We start from the raw sequence: 14,230 nt of genomic DNA, 5'->3' as shown, positions 1-14,230 counted from the left end.
GCAGTTGATTAACATTGCGTAATACCATCCTACACCCCTAAATGGCACAGTCCCACAAGCCAGAACAAAAATCCAAACAAGCTTATGCTTCCCCTAGCGTTGGAACCCTTGGGGGGTTACCATTCTTTTGTCCCACCCTACCTAGGGTGGGGCCACAAACTGCGTTGGGGGGAGGCTCCACTGCTCTTGCAGCTCCTTCTGTCCATGGGCTCTTGTTTGGTGTTGGCCCTATCTTCCTGGGAGCACCACAAGCTGGTTAGGGACCTTGACCCAGGCTAGTGGCCCACAAGGCATGCTGGGGCAGGACGCATATTAAATGAGCGGCTCTCCTGTTGACCCGGGGAGAGCCCAGTGCCGCCGGAGCTGGTGGTCTGCCTTCGTGGTGCCCGGTCCCACCTGGACACCCCCCACAGCAGGTAAGTGCTCCCTCGCTGGGGGCAGCGCAGGGAGCCCACCCCTGGCCGCCAGCTCCCCGCATGGCCAGCACCTCCGTGTGCTGCCGCGGGAGCCGGCATTTTCTCTGGTGTTTTCCCGCTCCTGCAGGCAGATGCGTGCAGGGGCTGCGGCCAGACGGGCCACCTGGGGGAGTGCACCGGCATTCCCCCTCCTCCTCTGCAGCTTCGGGGCCCCGGGATGGCATTTGGGATACCTCCTCACCTTCACAGGGAGCACGCCGGCGCTCCCTGAGGTCCTCCACCTCATGGGGTCCCAAGATGAGGTCCGCGGCCCCTTAGGCGATTTTCACAAGGGGTTATCGCACCCCCTGACTTGGCTTCTGGTGGGGCCCCAGGATAGGGTATTGGGCCCCGGTTCTAATCTTCACGGGGAGCACGATGGCGCTCCCCAGCTTATTCGGCCACCGGCCCCTTCCACAGCCGGCGGCCATCTTGCGGGGGCCTCAACGGCGCTCCTCCAGTCATCCTTCTTCACGGGGCCCCGGGATGGGGTCCAGGACCTCTTTCCACCTTGTTCACGGGGAGCATGACGGTGCTCCCTGACTTTACTTTGGCCGCAGGGGGCCCCAGGAGGGGGTACGGGGTCCCTACACCACCACGGCAAGGGGGGGGGTGCACGACAGCTCCCCCCCCATCATCATCATAACCTTGAATGGGCCAGGCTTCACAGGGGTCTGGAGCCCCTTCTTCTTCCATAGGGGGAGTGCAATGGCACTCCCCCGGCTCCTCTTCCTCTTGGGGCAGTCCTAGGGTCTTGGCTCACTCCGGGGGCACAGTCTGGAGCAGCAGCGGAGCCCTTCAAGCTTTGTCGCTGCCCCTGGAAAAGTCAAAGATCGCAATCCTTCTCCCCTTGATATCTCAGGCTTCCAAGGGCCTGAAGTCCTTCAGGGGCAGAGTCCTTGCCTCAGGGAGCAGTCAGGGGGTTCTTCCTTCCAGTTGCCCATGACACCCGTCTGCAGTCCCAGTGTCTAGCAGTGAAGCACAGCCAAGAGAAAGAGAGCTCTCCCCTGTGCAGGACCTTTTAAGTGGGGGCAGAAGTGTCCAGCAGGTCTGCACCTCTGGGCTATCCAGATGTGCCACATCACTTCCTTGCCCCATCCCCTCCTTCCTGCACAGTCTTCTGGGATAGCTCAAAATGGCATCATCCAGGAGTTAGTTGCTACATGTGCTCTGAAAGTCTCAGCCCCTCCTCCCTGACATTCCTCCCAGGGCCTCTCCAGCCTGTTCCTGGCACAGAATGACAGCTGGCTGATTGATGCATGGCCCTGCTCAAGCAGCTGGACAGAGCAGTAATTGGCCCTAATCCTGAGCCGAGTCAGAGAAAGATGACATCCCCGGATGACCCATCAGTTGTACAACTATGCTCTTGTGACCTACTGCATTTTTATTTTCTTACATCTTACAGGTTACGGTGTACCTTGGTGTAACTCTGGTCTGGGGGAACCCCAGAGGACTGGATTTGCACCCGAGGCCATCCTTTCCCATTGACATTTAATGGAGTGTCCCCACAATGCAAATACAGTAAGCACACTGACATTGGCATTTAATGGAGTGTCCCTACAGTGAAAAGACAGTAAACACACTGAGTATTCCTCACATGTGTACACCCCTCTCATGAGGCCTACTCCAGGTCACCACCCACTCTGCATAGTCCCTCCTGCGCCAGGCTACCTAAGCGGAGTTCTTAGGCTGCGCACGCCAGGAATCATCCGCACTCAGCCCTCACATGGGTGTGCACATGTGTGCACACATGATTACGTGTAACTTGCTCGGGGCCTCCTACTCTTGCTGCGCCACAGCAGCCTTTCCTTAGCACGTGGCACTGGTGGTAAACACGCGCAGTCCATTTTACCATGAGTTTACTGTGTGAGTCCCCACCTAGGAGGCTCCCTCCCAGTAAAAGGCCAAAAACCAGGTGGTCAAACAGCGAGAAATCAGGGTGGGCCTGATGGTCAGAACCGTCCTCTCAGCCCCTCCTTCTTAGAAGTACCTGCTATTTTTGGTTTCTTGGAAGCAGCTGTTTTGGGGTATTCCGTCCTACAGGTTCACCCTGATACGCGTCTGGATCCTCCTCTGAAGATCCCGGCAATCCATGCCTCTGTCTCTTTACTGTCTTGTTCCTCCCCAGAGCCAGCGTCATCCTTACTTTACCAGATAGAATTGTAGCTCCTTTAGCTTAGTTGGCCTCTTTTAAGACATATGGAAATTTTCCCAATTAGACAGCTGTGTAAAGGTAATACAAAGAGAACAGAATTGAACACTTCTCTATGCAACCAGACGCCAAGTTCCCATGATTCTGCACAGATTTCTACACCACCTTTGTCTTCTTAGTGTCCCAGTCACTGCTGATGGGGCCTGCACTTTGTGCCAAAATAGACATTCTGAGCCTCTGGACCTTTTTAGGCCTTTATGAGCAGACAAGGCGAATTGCTTAAGTAGTTGATGAGCTCTTCTTAGTGTTATCACCAATTCGGTCACCAATTCGGTCAGAGTAGAGTTACCAGAGTTTGCGCTGTTAACTGGATGATCAATCCGCGCAGCAGTGCCGTGCTGAAGCAGCTCTCCACGCGCTCACAAGCCGCACCGGCCTAAGGCCAACCGCTTCTGTGCATTGATGGAGAGCTGCCCTCGTCGCACATGCAGGCCACACTGATGTCTGCTTGATTGGAACACTACGTATACTCCGTACACTAGGTACTCTTAGCCCTTCTTTGCTGGACCCTTGCCAACCCTTGCTTGTCCTTAGCTAAGTTTTGATGTTCTTGTCCTCATCCTTATCTTCACTTTGATTTCGTTCCTGCGTCCTGAAGGCTCCTGTAACCTAGACCAACTGTCTGGCCTCTGCGCCGCCAAGCCCCCACCAAAGCACTAACAGCCCCTCCTGGCTGCCATATCTTCTTCGACCTCAGATCTCAGTTCAAAATGTGGGTCACAGTGGGGGGCACAAGCACGCAGTCAGAACATACGATTAGTGATGTGTAGTTTGAGTGCTTACTTCAATTTGGCTTGCAGAGGGGCTTCTCACTTTGGTTGGCTTGCAAGAGGCTGAATAATGGCCTTGATGTGGTCTGCTGTGGACTGGACGGAGCTCGAGTAGCTGGAGCTGCCACTGCCACTGGAATCCCCTCTCCTCCAAGGTCCTCTGCTCCATGGCTCCGGGACTCTTAACAGCCACGGGACTCGGCAGTGGCCACCTCCCTGCCCTTTCATCCTGCTAGCCAGGTGGTGTACCGAACCTCTTGACCATCAGGTAGGGGGACCAGACGTCCTGGATTTCCCTGGACAGTCCCGGTTTTATAGGACTGTCCCAGTGTCCAGACGCTTCTCTTAATTTTAAATAAATGTCCCGGTTTTTGGGGCAAAGGTCAGATTATTAAATAAATGTCCCGGTTTTTCTGACAAAGGTCAGATCATCTAGGGAAGCATATGTTAAAGAGGCCTACACAGTATGAAATAATTAAAGTATTTTATCTGTTACTGTCAGGCAACACAGCCCCCTGTCTGCTCCCAGCAAAGATACAGAGTAGGAGCAGAGAGAGATGGGTGGGGGCGGGTTGGGGGTGCAGGGTGGGAGGTCAAGCAATAGTTCTGAAGGCCACAAAATGGTTTCCCAGCAGGAAAGACAATGCTCTAGAACCAAAAGTTGTTTTATTTGTGTTAAGTTTTAAGAAAGTTCATCCCTTGTTGTATGGTCATAAATCCTTCTCTTAATCGTGGCACTGAATTGGAGCTAGGTGATCGAGTCTAATGAGGATTTGAGTATCATCTGCTTATGAGATATTGCTTGCGTCCAGAAGACCTTTTTAGCAGCGATAAAGGGCATGCATCGATGTTAAAATATAATGGTGATAGGAAAGACTCCCATGGTCCACTATAAAAGATAGGCACCTTACGTGAGCAGAAGGATGAAAGAGACAGTATTCTCATGCGGTTGAATAGAAATGATCTGAACCATGCAAACACACTACCTTGTAGGCCTGTTTCAGAAAATTGTTGAATTAGGATGCTGTTTTCGACAGTGTCAAAGGTGGTGGATAAAACAAAAAATATGAAAGCTGTCTCGTCACCTTCATCTTAAGTCTAGCATATTTTTTGCATGACCATCAAAGGGGTGGATTCAGTTTCTCAACCTGGTCAAAAATCCAACTGCTATTGGTCTAATGCTTTGTCTTCCGTTAATTTGATATTTATAAGGCCACAAGTTTATCCAGAACTATTGTGAGGTCTGAACCGAGGACGATAGGTTGATAGTTTGTGTGGTCCTTTGTATTGTTTTTTTTCCCCAAGATGGCGATACTCCCACCTTCTGATTTACTGAAGGTCTTGAGCTGTCTGAAATGGTTGGCAGATAAAGGATGAGGTCCTGTAGCTTGAGTTTCAAGAGGGTAAACTTGCTCTGTGTTCAACGAGTAGATGAGCTGAGATGTATCAAATATATTGTGAGTGTGGTCTCAAATAGGCGGGCATAGGTGCCTTGCTCAGAATTCATTATTTTATTTGGACTGGTAGCTGGGTGTTACGATTTTAGTAGCCACAAATATGCTTTCTGGTGAAATGTAGAGGCTTCGTTTTGGAGGGAAGCTGAGCAGCATCTCCCACTGGAGGCATGGACTGAGCTCGAAGGGCCCAGATAGCCCTGCCTTTGGCACACATCCACACGGGCATGCAGCAGTGCTCTTTTTGTTCTCCGCAGCTGCCCTGCACATGCTCAGCACTAGGGTACTGTCTACTACCATCTAAGATGGTGGTCATGACTCCCAGTCTACTCAAGGGATGGAACAGTAAAAAACTGCCACCAAGAATGCAAAAAAAGGCAAATGGTATGTAATCAGTACACAGAAAAAATAGTAAACTAACCAACAGCTACTGATGTTAACTTCCTAGCATATGATCTGCCAAAGGAGTGCCAGGTCCTCTAGCTAGCAAGGTGGATCCTAGATGTGATAAGGTTCACGTTACAACTTACAGTATGGGGAAACACTAATGAAAATGGTCTAGTAACCATCCGTGGGTGTGATCACACAACTCATTGAATCATTTAATAAAAACATGAATGTGTTTCTCTCAAGAATCTACAAAAGATGAGTATATCCAAAAGAGATTTGATAACACTAGTAGTTATGGCACCTATGTAAAAATCAGCTTATTCTTCAACAGAAGCAGCCAGACATGTTGGGGAAATCAATATTGAAAATTAAAGGTACCCGTCCCAGACCCAGACAAAGGAATACGTTTTGCAGGGGATTCATTGTATTGCTTAAGCAGACTTCACATTCAGTATGAATGGATAACCAAACAAAGGAAGTCATTTAATCTTTGGATCCATGGGCCTATGAGGGCCAATACCCAAGGGTGGTTTGTTCTGTCTGGTTATCCCTCAGATAAACAGAATAAAGAAACAACCTTTCAGGCTTGGTGATTAAGATGTTGAAACTACTGCAACCGCCTTGTGTTTGAGAGCTCAGAGTGGAAAGAACAGATTCTTCTTTACCCCTTGCGCCTCTTTTATTTTGTACTGAGGAGAAAACAAACTATTAGGCAGTACCGTAGGGCTACCACATACCCACACCCTTAAATAGGGTGACACTGCTTTACTAGGACAGTGCTCTCCAAAACTTCTTTAAACAGTTGCCTCATTCTCCAATCTTGAGAAAGGGTTGTGGGGTCCAGAGATGTCTGTCTCGATTCTTCCCGGTGGTACTGTCACATCTGCAAACCTTTAGTAGATTAAAAGGAACAGCTGTGAGTAGAGCTCCTTTCAATGTACAGAAATGACCGCTGGGTCAGCGACCATCTCTAAATTTGGTGGGCAGTAGCCTGTCAGGGTGGCGGAGGTAATGTCCTCTGCCACCTTGATGGACTTTACTCTGCCTGCCAAACTCTAAATCTGGCTCTATATTTGCATTACAAACCTCTTCATAGATGCGAAGGATCCTTGGATTCACTGGAACCTTATCAAAACATGGCTTTGATGATTTTATGCTCTGATCAAATGTATTTTACATGTTTTAGCTATTTTTTTGCAGTATTTTAGTCTACATTATATTTAATTTATTTTCATGTTTTCTTTGCAAAGGATTGTTATTTTATTGTATAGTTTAGGAAACTTTGGTCTTAAACATAATTGTTGAACTGAACTTATGATATAAATTCTAAACAATGGACTATGAATAAACAAGACTCAATGTACAATTTGGTCTCAGTACAAGAGTTTGATTTGTTCTCTCTGACATCCTTTGCAAAGCTCAGCACCAAATGGCTCATGTATGGAATCATTTTTCTACCAATATTGTATTGTATTTCCGGGGATGTTTAGTGCGACAACACGTGGGGTGGTGCAATAAGGTGTGGAATGGTAGAACAATGTTTCACTGGCAAGTTCCATTAACTTTACTTTGTTCACTAGAAAACCATCTGGCCTTCTTGAGCATAGCTGAATGGAAGTGCCCACCGGGTACCACCTTAACATGTAAACTAATCATGATGCATTCAGAATCTGATTGTAAAAAAACCAATTGGTAAGTATGCATTGATTGCAACTCCAATACGGAACACTGCAATAGAAGTACACCAGTGACAAATGGATTATCTAAACTGTTTAGCAAAATCATGCTTTTTCAACAGCAGGATTCAGCCAAACATCCTCTGCAAATGAACGGATTGAATATTGTGCCTGTGAATTATTTTTAAGAAGGTAAATCCTCTAATACCAGATTAGTTCACCAACTACACATACTTTAGTGAATACAGATATTATATTTTTATGAGCAAATGTGCATATAAGACAGGAGTAGGATTGTCAAAAATGGCAACTTTGCAGTAGATGGGAGGTATATTGGGATTTGCTTTTCATTTTTTTCAGCACTGTAATATACAACACAGGCCTTGCTGCTTGTTAACATGATAATTGTTTCATGAATGCACTGAAATTCTTCAAAAAAGTTTGGTGCTTAGAAGACAAGCTTGTAACCACTCACATGGGCCTCTGACCCTTATGCAAACGTTTGAATTATGTGTTCTCAATTGTCTCACATGTTTCCTTTGTTCACATTGACAAAAGAGAGGGAAGGGAGTTTCCATCCCCTGTTCCATGTTCCATTCAAGAGTAGCTAAGGATCTGTTTGCAAGTGCAAAGGACCTTGCACGGTTAAAAGAAATGAAGATAAGCAGGGTCTTTACATCAGTCAACATCTATCAATTAAGTGTAATCAAGCTACAAGCCAGCTAATTATAAATATGTAGGTTTTAGACTAATGGTTATGGAGATGTAATGTAATATTATTGGGGTGCATCTAGGGTTGACACTGTGATCTAGTTCTGTTAATACTTACTCATGTGTGTAGTAGAAGAATAGCACATATAAATATTAGTTTATTGTACAATACTAACACTGTGTGTGGTGACTTCAGGGTTTTGGTCAAGGCTCTGCAATGTAACCTTCAGATGAGGTATTCCCAGATAGGAATGCCTCACTCCTAACAAACACCCTTACTCATAAGAACATAACGCAGCAGGAGTCTGGAAGACATCTGCCAGTTTTCCTTTGAGGCTTAGGAAATCTACAGATGTGAACCCATTAATTGCAGGGAACATAACACAGTGGTCACCTACAATTTATATTTGTGACTCAACTTTGTTCCACTATGGATTACAACAGTTTAATAAAGCCATGGCTGCAATCACTCAATCCATGAGGAGGTATTGTCAGAAAGCACTTAGCTTGCGCTCTGGATCCAAAAACAGCGATGTACACTTCTGTCTGTCACTGCCTTCCATCAATGAACACATATAACAGTGTCCTAAACAGGGAAATGGGAATGGGATAAGAAACAAAACAGAGACAATGGATACAGCAGTTGTCCCATGAAATATCACTCATAAAGTTAACATAGACAAAAATATCACTAAATAAATATCAAGGAAACAAATATCAACGTAATATACTTCATATAAAAAGTCAAAAACTTGAGCAACAAAACAATATCATCAAAGTGGGTAAGTATATTGAATTTTAACTAGTATACAGTATATTAACTTTCAGAAATATTTTGCATGTAAAAATAATACTACACTTTAAAAAATATACTTAGAATACTTAAAAAATTCTAACCTACAGAAAATAAAAAATATATATTTTAACATAATTGCATTTTTTTAAAAAACATAATACAAAATAAAACAAATAAGTAAAAGAGACACTAGATATTAAAACATAAAAACGTATAGAATACCAAAAAACAAAAGTATTCAAAAATTTTAAAAAATTACACGAAACTAACTTTCAAAATTAAAAAAGATAATTTACAAAAATCAAATAAAAAATAGTTTGGTAACATCCACTACTCCCACAGCCTCGACAACAGTAGCAAAGATTTTGGACTTCGGAGGGGTTAGATTTATTGTAGCATCCTTCCCTACACTCGTTGGGGTGTAACTGCATCAAGTGAGGGCCTCACTTAAATTTAAAATATTGCATGGAAAGGCCTCACCAAAATCATTTTGGCAGGCTTCATCATTAGCCAGTCCGCCCTGCCTCTATAGGATAATAACATAAAGGCGGTCTCAAACTCACGATGAGGGAGTTCAGAAATAATAATACTGGACAAGTATGGGATCCAGATGCCAGTTAAAACTGTAGACCCTAAGGGATTTGCTTTATTCTGAGGGTTCACGTCGCATGGTTAAAACGATATTTCAGGGGGACAGAACTTGACGCCGTTGGAAGTAGTGGGTCTTGGCTGAGTCTCCAAGGAGAGAAGCGAGGCCTGAGCCTGTTCTAGGGTCCCCCAGCGTTTGGTCACGCTGCCACACTAGATGACACACCCGGATGCATTACTTAACTCGTGGCAAGCTTTTTCTTACTTAGGAGTGCGCCCGCTGCACCGTTGCCCTGGTTTGTTTATTGCACCGAAACCCAAGGAACCGGAGAGAATGGCCTCCAGCAGTAGTGATCATCGGCCGGGAGGCATCAGGAACCTACACTGACCAACCGGAGCGACACAGGACAGTACACCTGGGGCATTGCTGCTGCGCATAGGAACCGTGATGTGGAGCGGGCTCATCAGAGCGCCGCTTAGTTGTTTACCAGCATTATAGTTATGCACCCTTCCCTGGAACCGCCCGACATGAAGTGAGCAGAAAGCTGAAGGAGGAGCGCCTCTTTTTTTCTCTCTCCTGAAGCCCTTCAAATCAGTTGTACACTCCTCCAGGGATTTTCTCCTCTTACTCCCTCTTTGTTTTAGTTTGTTTTTATCTCTGGACGATGTTCTGAAGGATTTTTTCTTGCTTCCTTCACATAGCCTGGTTGAAATTAACATAACCAACTGATAATAAAACTGACAAGACATGTGACTGCTGTGAACATCTACCCTTACTCCCCCCTATTATACTGATTTAATATAAAGTGAAACAAGATAGAGTAACACTGTGGTGAGAGGACTGGGGGTGTAGTGGAATGGACTGTGGGGAGAGTGTGCGGGAAACAAGCGCTTTATCCACTTCAAAACGGAGAGAGTGAATCATTGAGTATAGTGGGATATCAATAAGAAAATATACACAACATCAAAGGTTTCCATGGAACTACAAACTTTGTGTTACTATTTCCTTGAGGTGGGAACCCCCTTCGGATTTATCACTGGCTGCTTTGTTTATACATATCACTGATCTAAATTTACCTCTCTCCTCAATGTTATTTTGGTGTGGATTCATTGTACGGAAGAGGACCATTTTCATTCCTCCCCACCCTTTTTCCTCTTCCTTCTCATGTCACAATGTAAACACGTTAGACGTCTGTCATATAGTGACGCTTTAATGTCCGACCCATCTAACAAAGGTCCCCTTCTACCATGACAACCTCTCAGGATATCCCTTCGATAGAAATGGATACATTACTTAAAGAACTATTGGACATTAAAAATTCAGTTGCTTCTGTAAATAGCAATTTAACTTCGACTGCCATGGAAGCAGAGCGCATTCCACCGGTGCTGGGCAGGGGGCTCCTGCGCTGCCCATGCCATGGGCAGTGCAGAGGCCCTCCTGTGGCCCCCAGCACTGGCTTTCCTCCAGCCTTTTCATGGCAGGGTCCCTGCTATGAAAAGGCTGGTTACAAGCCAGACTCCCGTCGTCACATTGGAAACCATGTTCCTGGCAGGGATGGCGGTCTTTAAGCAGGTCCACCCACCAATGTTGTAATGTGGCATTCAGACCGTCACAGCTGCAGCGGTCTCACTGTCACAGCGGGGCTGGTGGCCCTAGGACTGCCATCCTCTTAATGAGACTTTTTACCATCTGAACGTTTGTTGTTGGACACATGATTAATAATTATTCATATATTTGTTATTTCTATTATAGCTAGACTAAATATTCTACAAAGTACCTACTAGTAAATTGCCTTGGAACCAGAATTGTCTCACATAAACATTTTACTCAGCACTAATTATACACTGATTTTATCTACATTTGCAACTTCACTCTAACATCTACTTTTAAAACGTCAACCTAACCTATGCAGTCAACCTACTCAAAATTGCTAAAAACTAGGACCCTCATTACAAGTCTGGCAGTCACTAGACTGCCAGTCTCACGGATGGCGGTTGGACTGCCGCCAATGCGGCCATAGGAGCACCATATTTCAACCCTGGTGGTCGGGTCGCAGTGGAACCGCCAGCATCGCCAGGATCAGGGATCCCGGCGGTCTGGCAGTAGGTGGTGGACCTAATCAACCAGGGCAGCGCTGCAAGCAGAGCTGCCCTGGGGATTACAACCTCATTCTCTGCTAGTCATTTCATGGTGGTGGCCCTGCCATGAAAAGGCTGGTGGAGAACGGGTGCAGGGAGCCGCAGGGGGGCCCCTGCACTGCCCCTGTACGCTGCATGGGCAGTACAGGGGTCCCACTGGCCAGCACCCTTGCAATGTTCACTGTCTGCATTGCGTGCACCCTGCATCCTACAGCATTGCCGCCAGCTTGATTACGAGCCGGAGACAGGCTGTTTCCTGCTAGGCCAGCAGGCAGAAACTCAGGTTTCCACCCGCTGACCTAGCGGGAAATTTTTAATGGGCCCGGTGGGGAGGTAGCCAGTATGGTGGCAACCTCCCCGTTGGAGAACTCGTAATCAGGTGCCATCCGTTTGAATGTACAAGGATTGACACACTTTATCAAAAAGAAAAAAACATCACTTATATTGGTCACAACAAACCAGATATTGCATTATTGCAAGAAACCCACCTCACTTCACAAGAAATTGAAAAGTTAAAAAGAGATTGGGTTGGTCATGTCATATATGTTAGTATTACCCCTACATAAAACTGTTAGTGACTCCACACCACTAAGGAAATGTGGCGTTGCCATTCTCTTTAGTAAACACTTACCCTATAAGATATTACAAACATGGAAAAACATTGAGGGATGATATATATGTTTGTTAAGCTCTGCATTCATAAGATATTTATAATAGTGGATCAATATATGTACCAACTGATTCTAAACTTACCTTTTTATCCTATATAAGCAGATTACTGACATCCTCCGGGTCCTCCAGAGTACTAATTAGGGAGACTGGAACATCACTATTTGCTCATTTATTGATAGATCAGTCAAACCCGACATCCATCACAATAGAGATAGACTCATGCTCTTAGATGTTATTAACAATTAAACATTTCAGGAATCCTGGAGACTGCTACATCCAAGTGAGAAAGACTACACTTTTCCTTTGTGTCCTCACTCAATACATACAAGAATCGATTATTATTTTTTTACCTCCTCTTCTCTTCTGCAACTAGTAATGCATGCAAATATAATTCCCTGCAGTATCGGATCATGATCTCATCGAAATCTACTTTGATTGAGGACTCTACCATTCCCCAAAACCGCCTTGGAGATTCAATCTCTCCTCATATAAGACACCCCAAAGAAAAACATCAATTATGCACATATGTAGAACTGTTTCTAAAGGATAATGAGTACTCAGTCTCCTAAGCACATACTTTGTGGGGTGCCGGAAAAGTAGTATTGAGAGATCTGATAATGAGGGATACAGCACTTAAGAAAAAAAAAACTTTGCTAGAATTAATCTGGAAAAGGAAAATCCAACCCTCACAACCTCCTATTCTCAGACACAATCACTAGATATATTAAAGAAATTACTATCTGTGAAATTCACCCTTAATAATCTTTATATTTCTCATTCAGAGAAATGTTTATTTCGTAGTCGTCAACGACACTACAAATGAGGGGAGAAGGCTGGGCGACTGTTAGCTTATCAATTATATCAACAGGAATCCTCCAGATTAGCTCTTTGAAATCCTAAAGGTGAATTACTTACACATCCCCCAGAGATTCTATCCCAATTTCAGAATTATTAGAAACACTGTACACAGCCATAAATTACATAGATCAAGCAGAAGAAAATGCCTTTATCTCCAAGCCGAATCTTTCTAAATTAACACGGGTACAGAAATAAGAACTGGAAGGGGAAATCACAAGTGATGAGATAATAAAGGCGGTTTACTGTTTGGCCACTGGTAAAGCACCGGGGGAAGAAGGATTTCCTACTAAATTTTACAAGAGTACCAAAATTAACCAAAAATTACACGTCCCGATTATAAAATCTGTCTTCAAAGAGGCTGTACTTTTGGGACATCTATCTACTGATTTTTTTAAGGGCCCATATTATGGGTATTCCTAAACAAGGTAAATACCTTTTTGAAAGTTCTAGTTGTAGACCAATTTCACTAATAAACTCAGATGTTAAAATTCAAGCAAAAGTTTTAGCCAATTGCCTTAGCTCAGTTTTTACCTCTTTAATATATTTTTCTCAAGTTGGGTTTGTCCCAGGTCAATCCTCTACTAATCATCTTCGTAGGATTTTGCATCTACTGTGGCAACTGTGAAACGATAAAAAAGAGAAAGTCCTTCTCTTTTTAGATGCAAAAAAGGCTTTTGATGGAGTTGAGTGGGGCTATTTGTTCTGTACTGTGGAGGGAATGGGATTTGATACAGACTTCATCATCTTAACTAGCGGCATGTATTATTCACCTACGGCAGCTGTTACTTTTGGTGGATTCATGTAACCATATTTCAACATCCATTGTGGTAATAAGCAAGGCTGCCCTCTCTCACCATTATTGTTCCTCTTGGCTTTAGAACCACTAGCTGTAGCCATACGATCTAATGCTGATATCAAGGGCATTGACACAGCTGCTGGGGAAATCAAAGCCTTTAACTATGCAGATGATATTCTTTTGACTCTTTCACATCCAAAACTATGATGCAACCTCTTTAAAATTCCTATTAAATACATTCTCACGTTTCTCTGATTATAAAATTAATTGCACTAAATGCGAAGCCCTACCAATGACTCCTGTCACCACTATTGCTTCTATTAATAACCTCCCCTTTAAATGGCTAAATTTGAAACTAAAATGCATGTGGTCTGAAGGATACGATTACCAGTAATTTAAACCCTATAGTTGAACAGACCAACGATGGTACCTTCACTTCTAAATGTATCACTTTGGGCAGAGTGCAGATTTGAAAAATTAACATGATTCCCAAATTCAGCTATATTTTTGGTATGATTCCATTTGCCATCTCAAGATCTTATTTCAAAACAATGAATTCCACTACATCCCGAGTCATGTGGGTTAGTGATACACCTCGTTTAAGTGGCTCGAAAGTACATTCCTCCGCAGCAAAACGGGGGTTTACATCTTCCTGATTTGGAAAACTATTGGATTGCACAACAGTTAGCTCACTCTATTTATATGTTACCCAC

Source organism: Pleurodeles waltl, chromosome 8, assembly GCF_031143425.1.
Source record: "Pleurodeles waltl isolate 20211129_DDA chromosome 8, aPleWal1.hap1.20221129, whole genome shotgun sequence".
In the NCBI taxonomy this organism is placed as follows: domain Eukaryota; kingdom Metazoa; phylum Chordata; class Amphibia; order Caudata; family Salamandridae; genus Pleurodeles; species Pleurodeles waltl.
The sequence above is the reverse complement of the archived record's forward strand: the minus strand, read 5'-3'. Positions refer to the sequence as shown.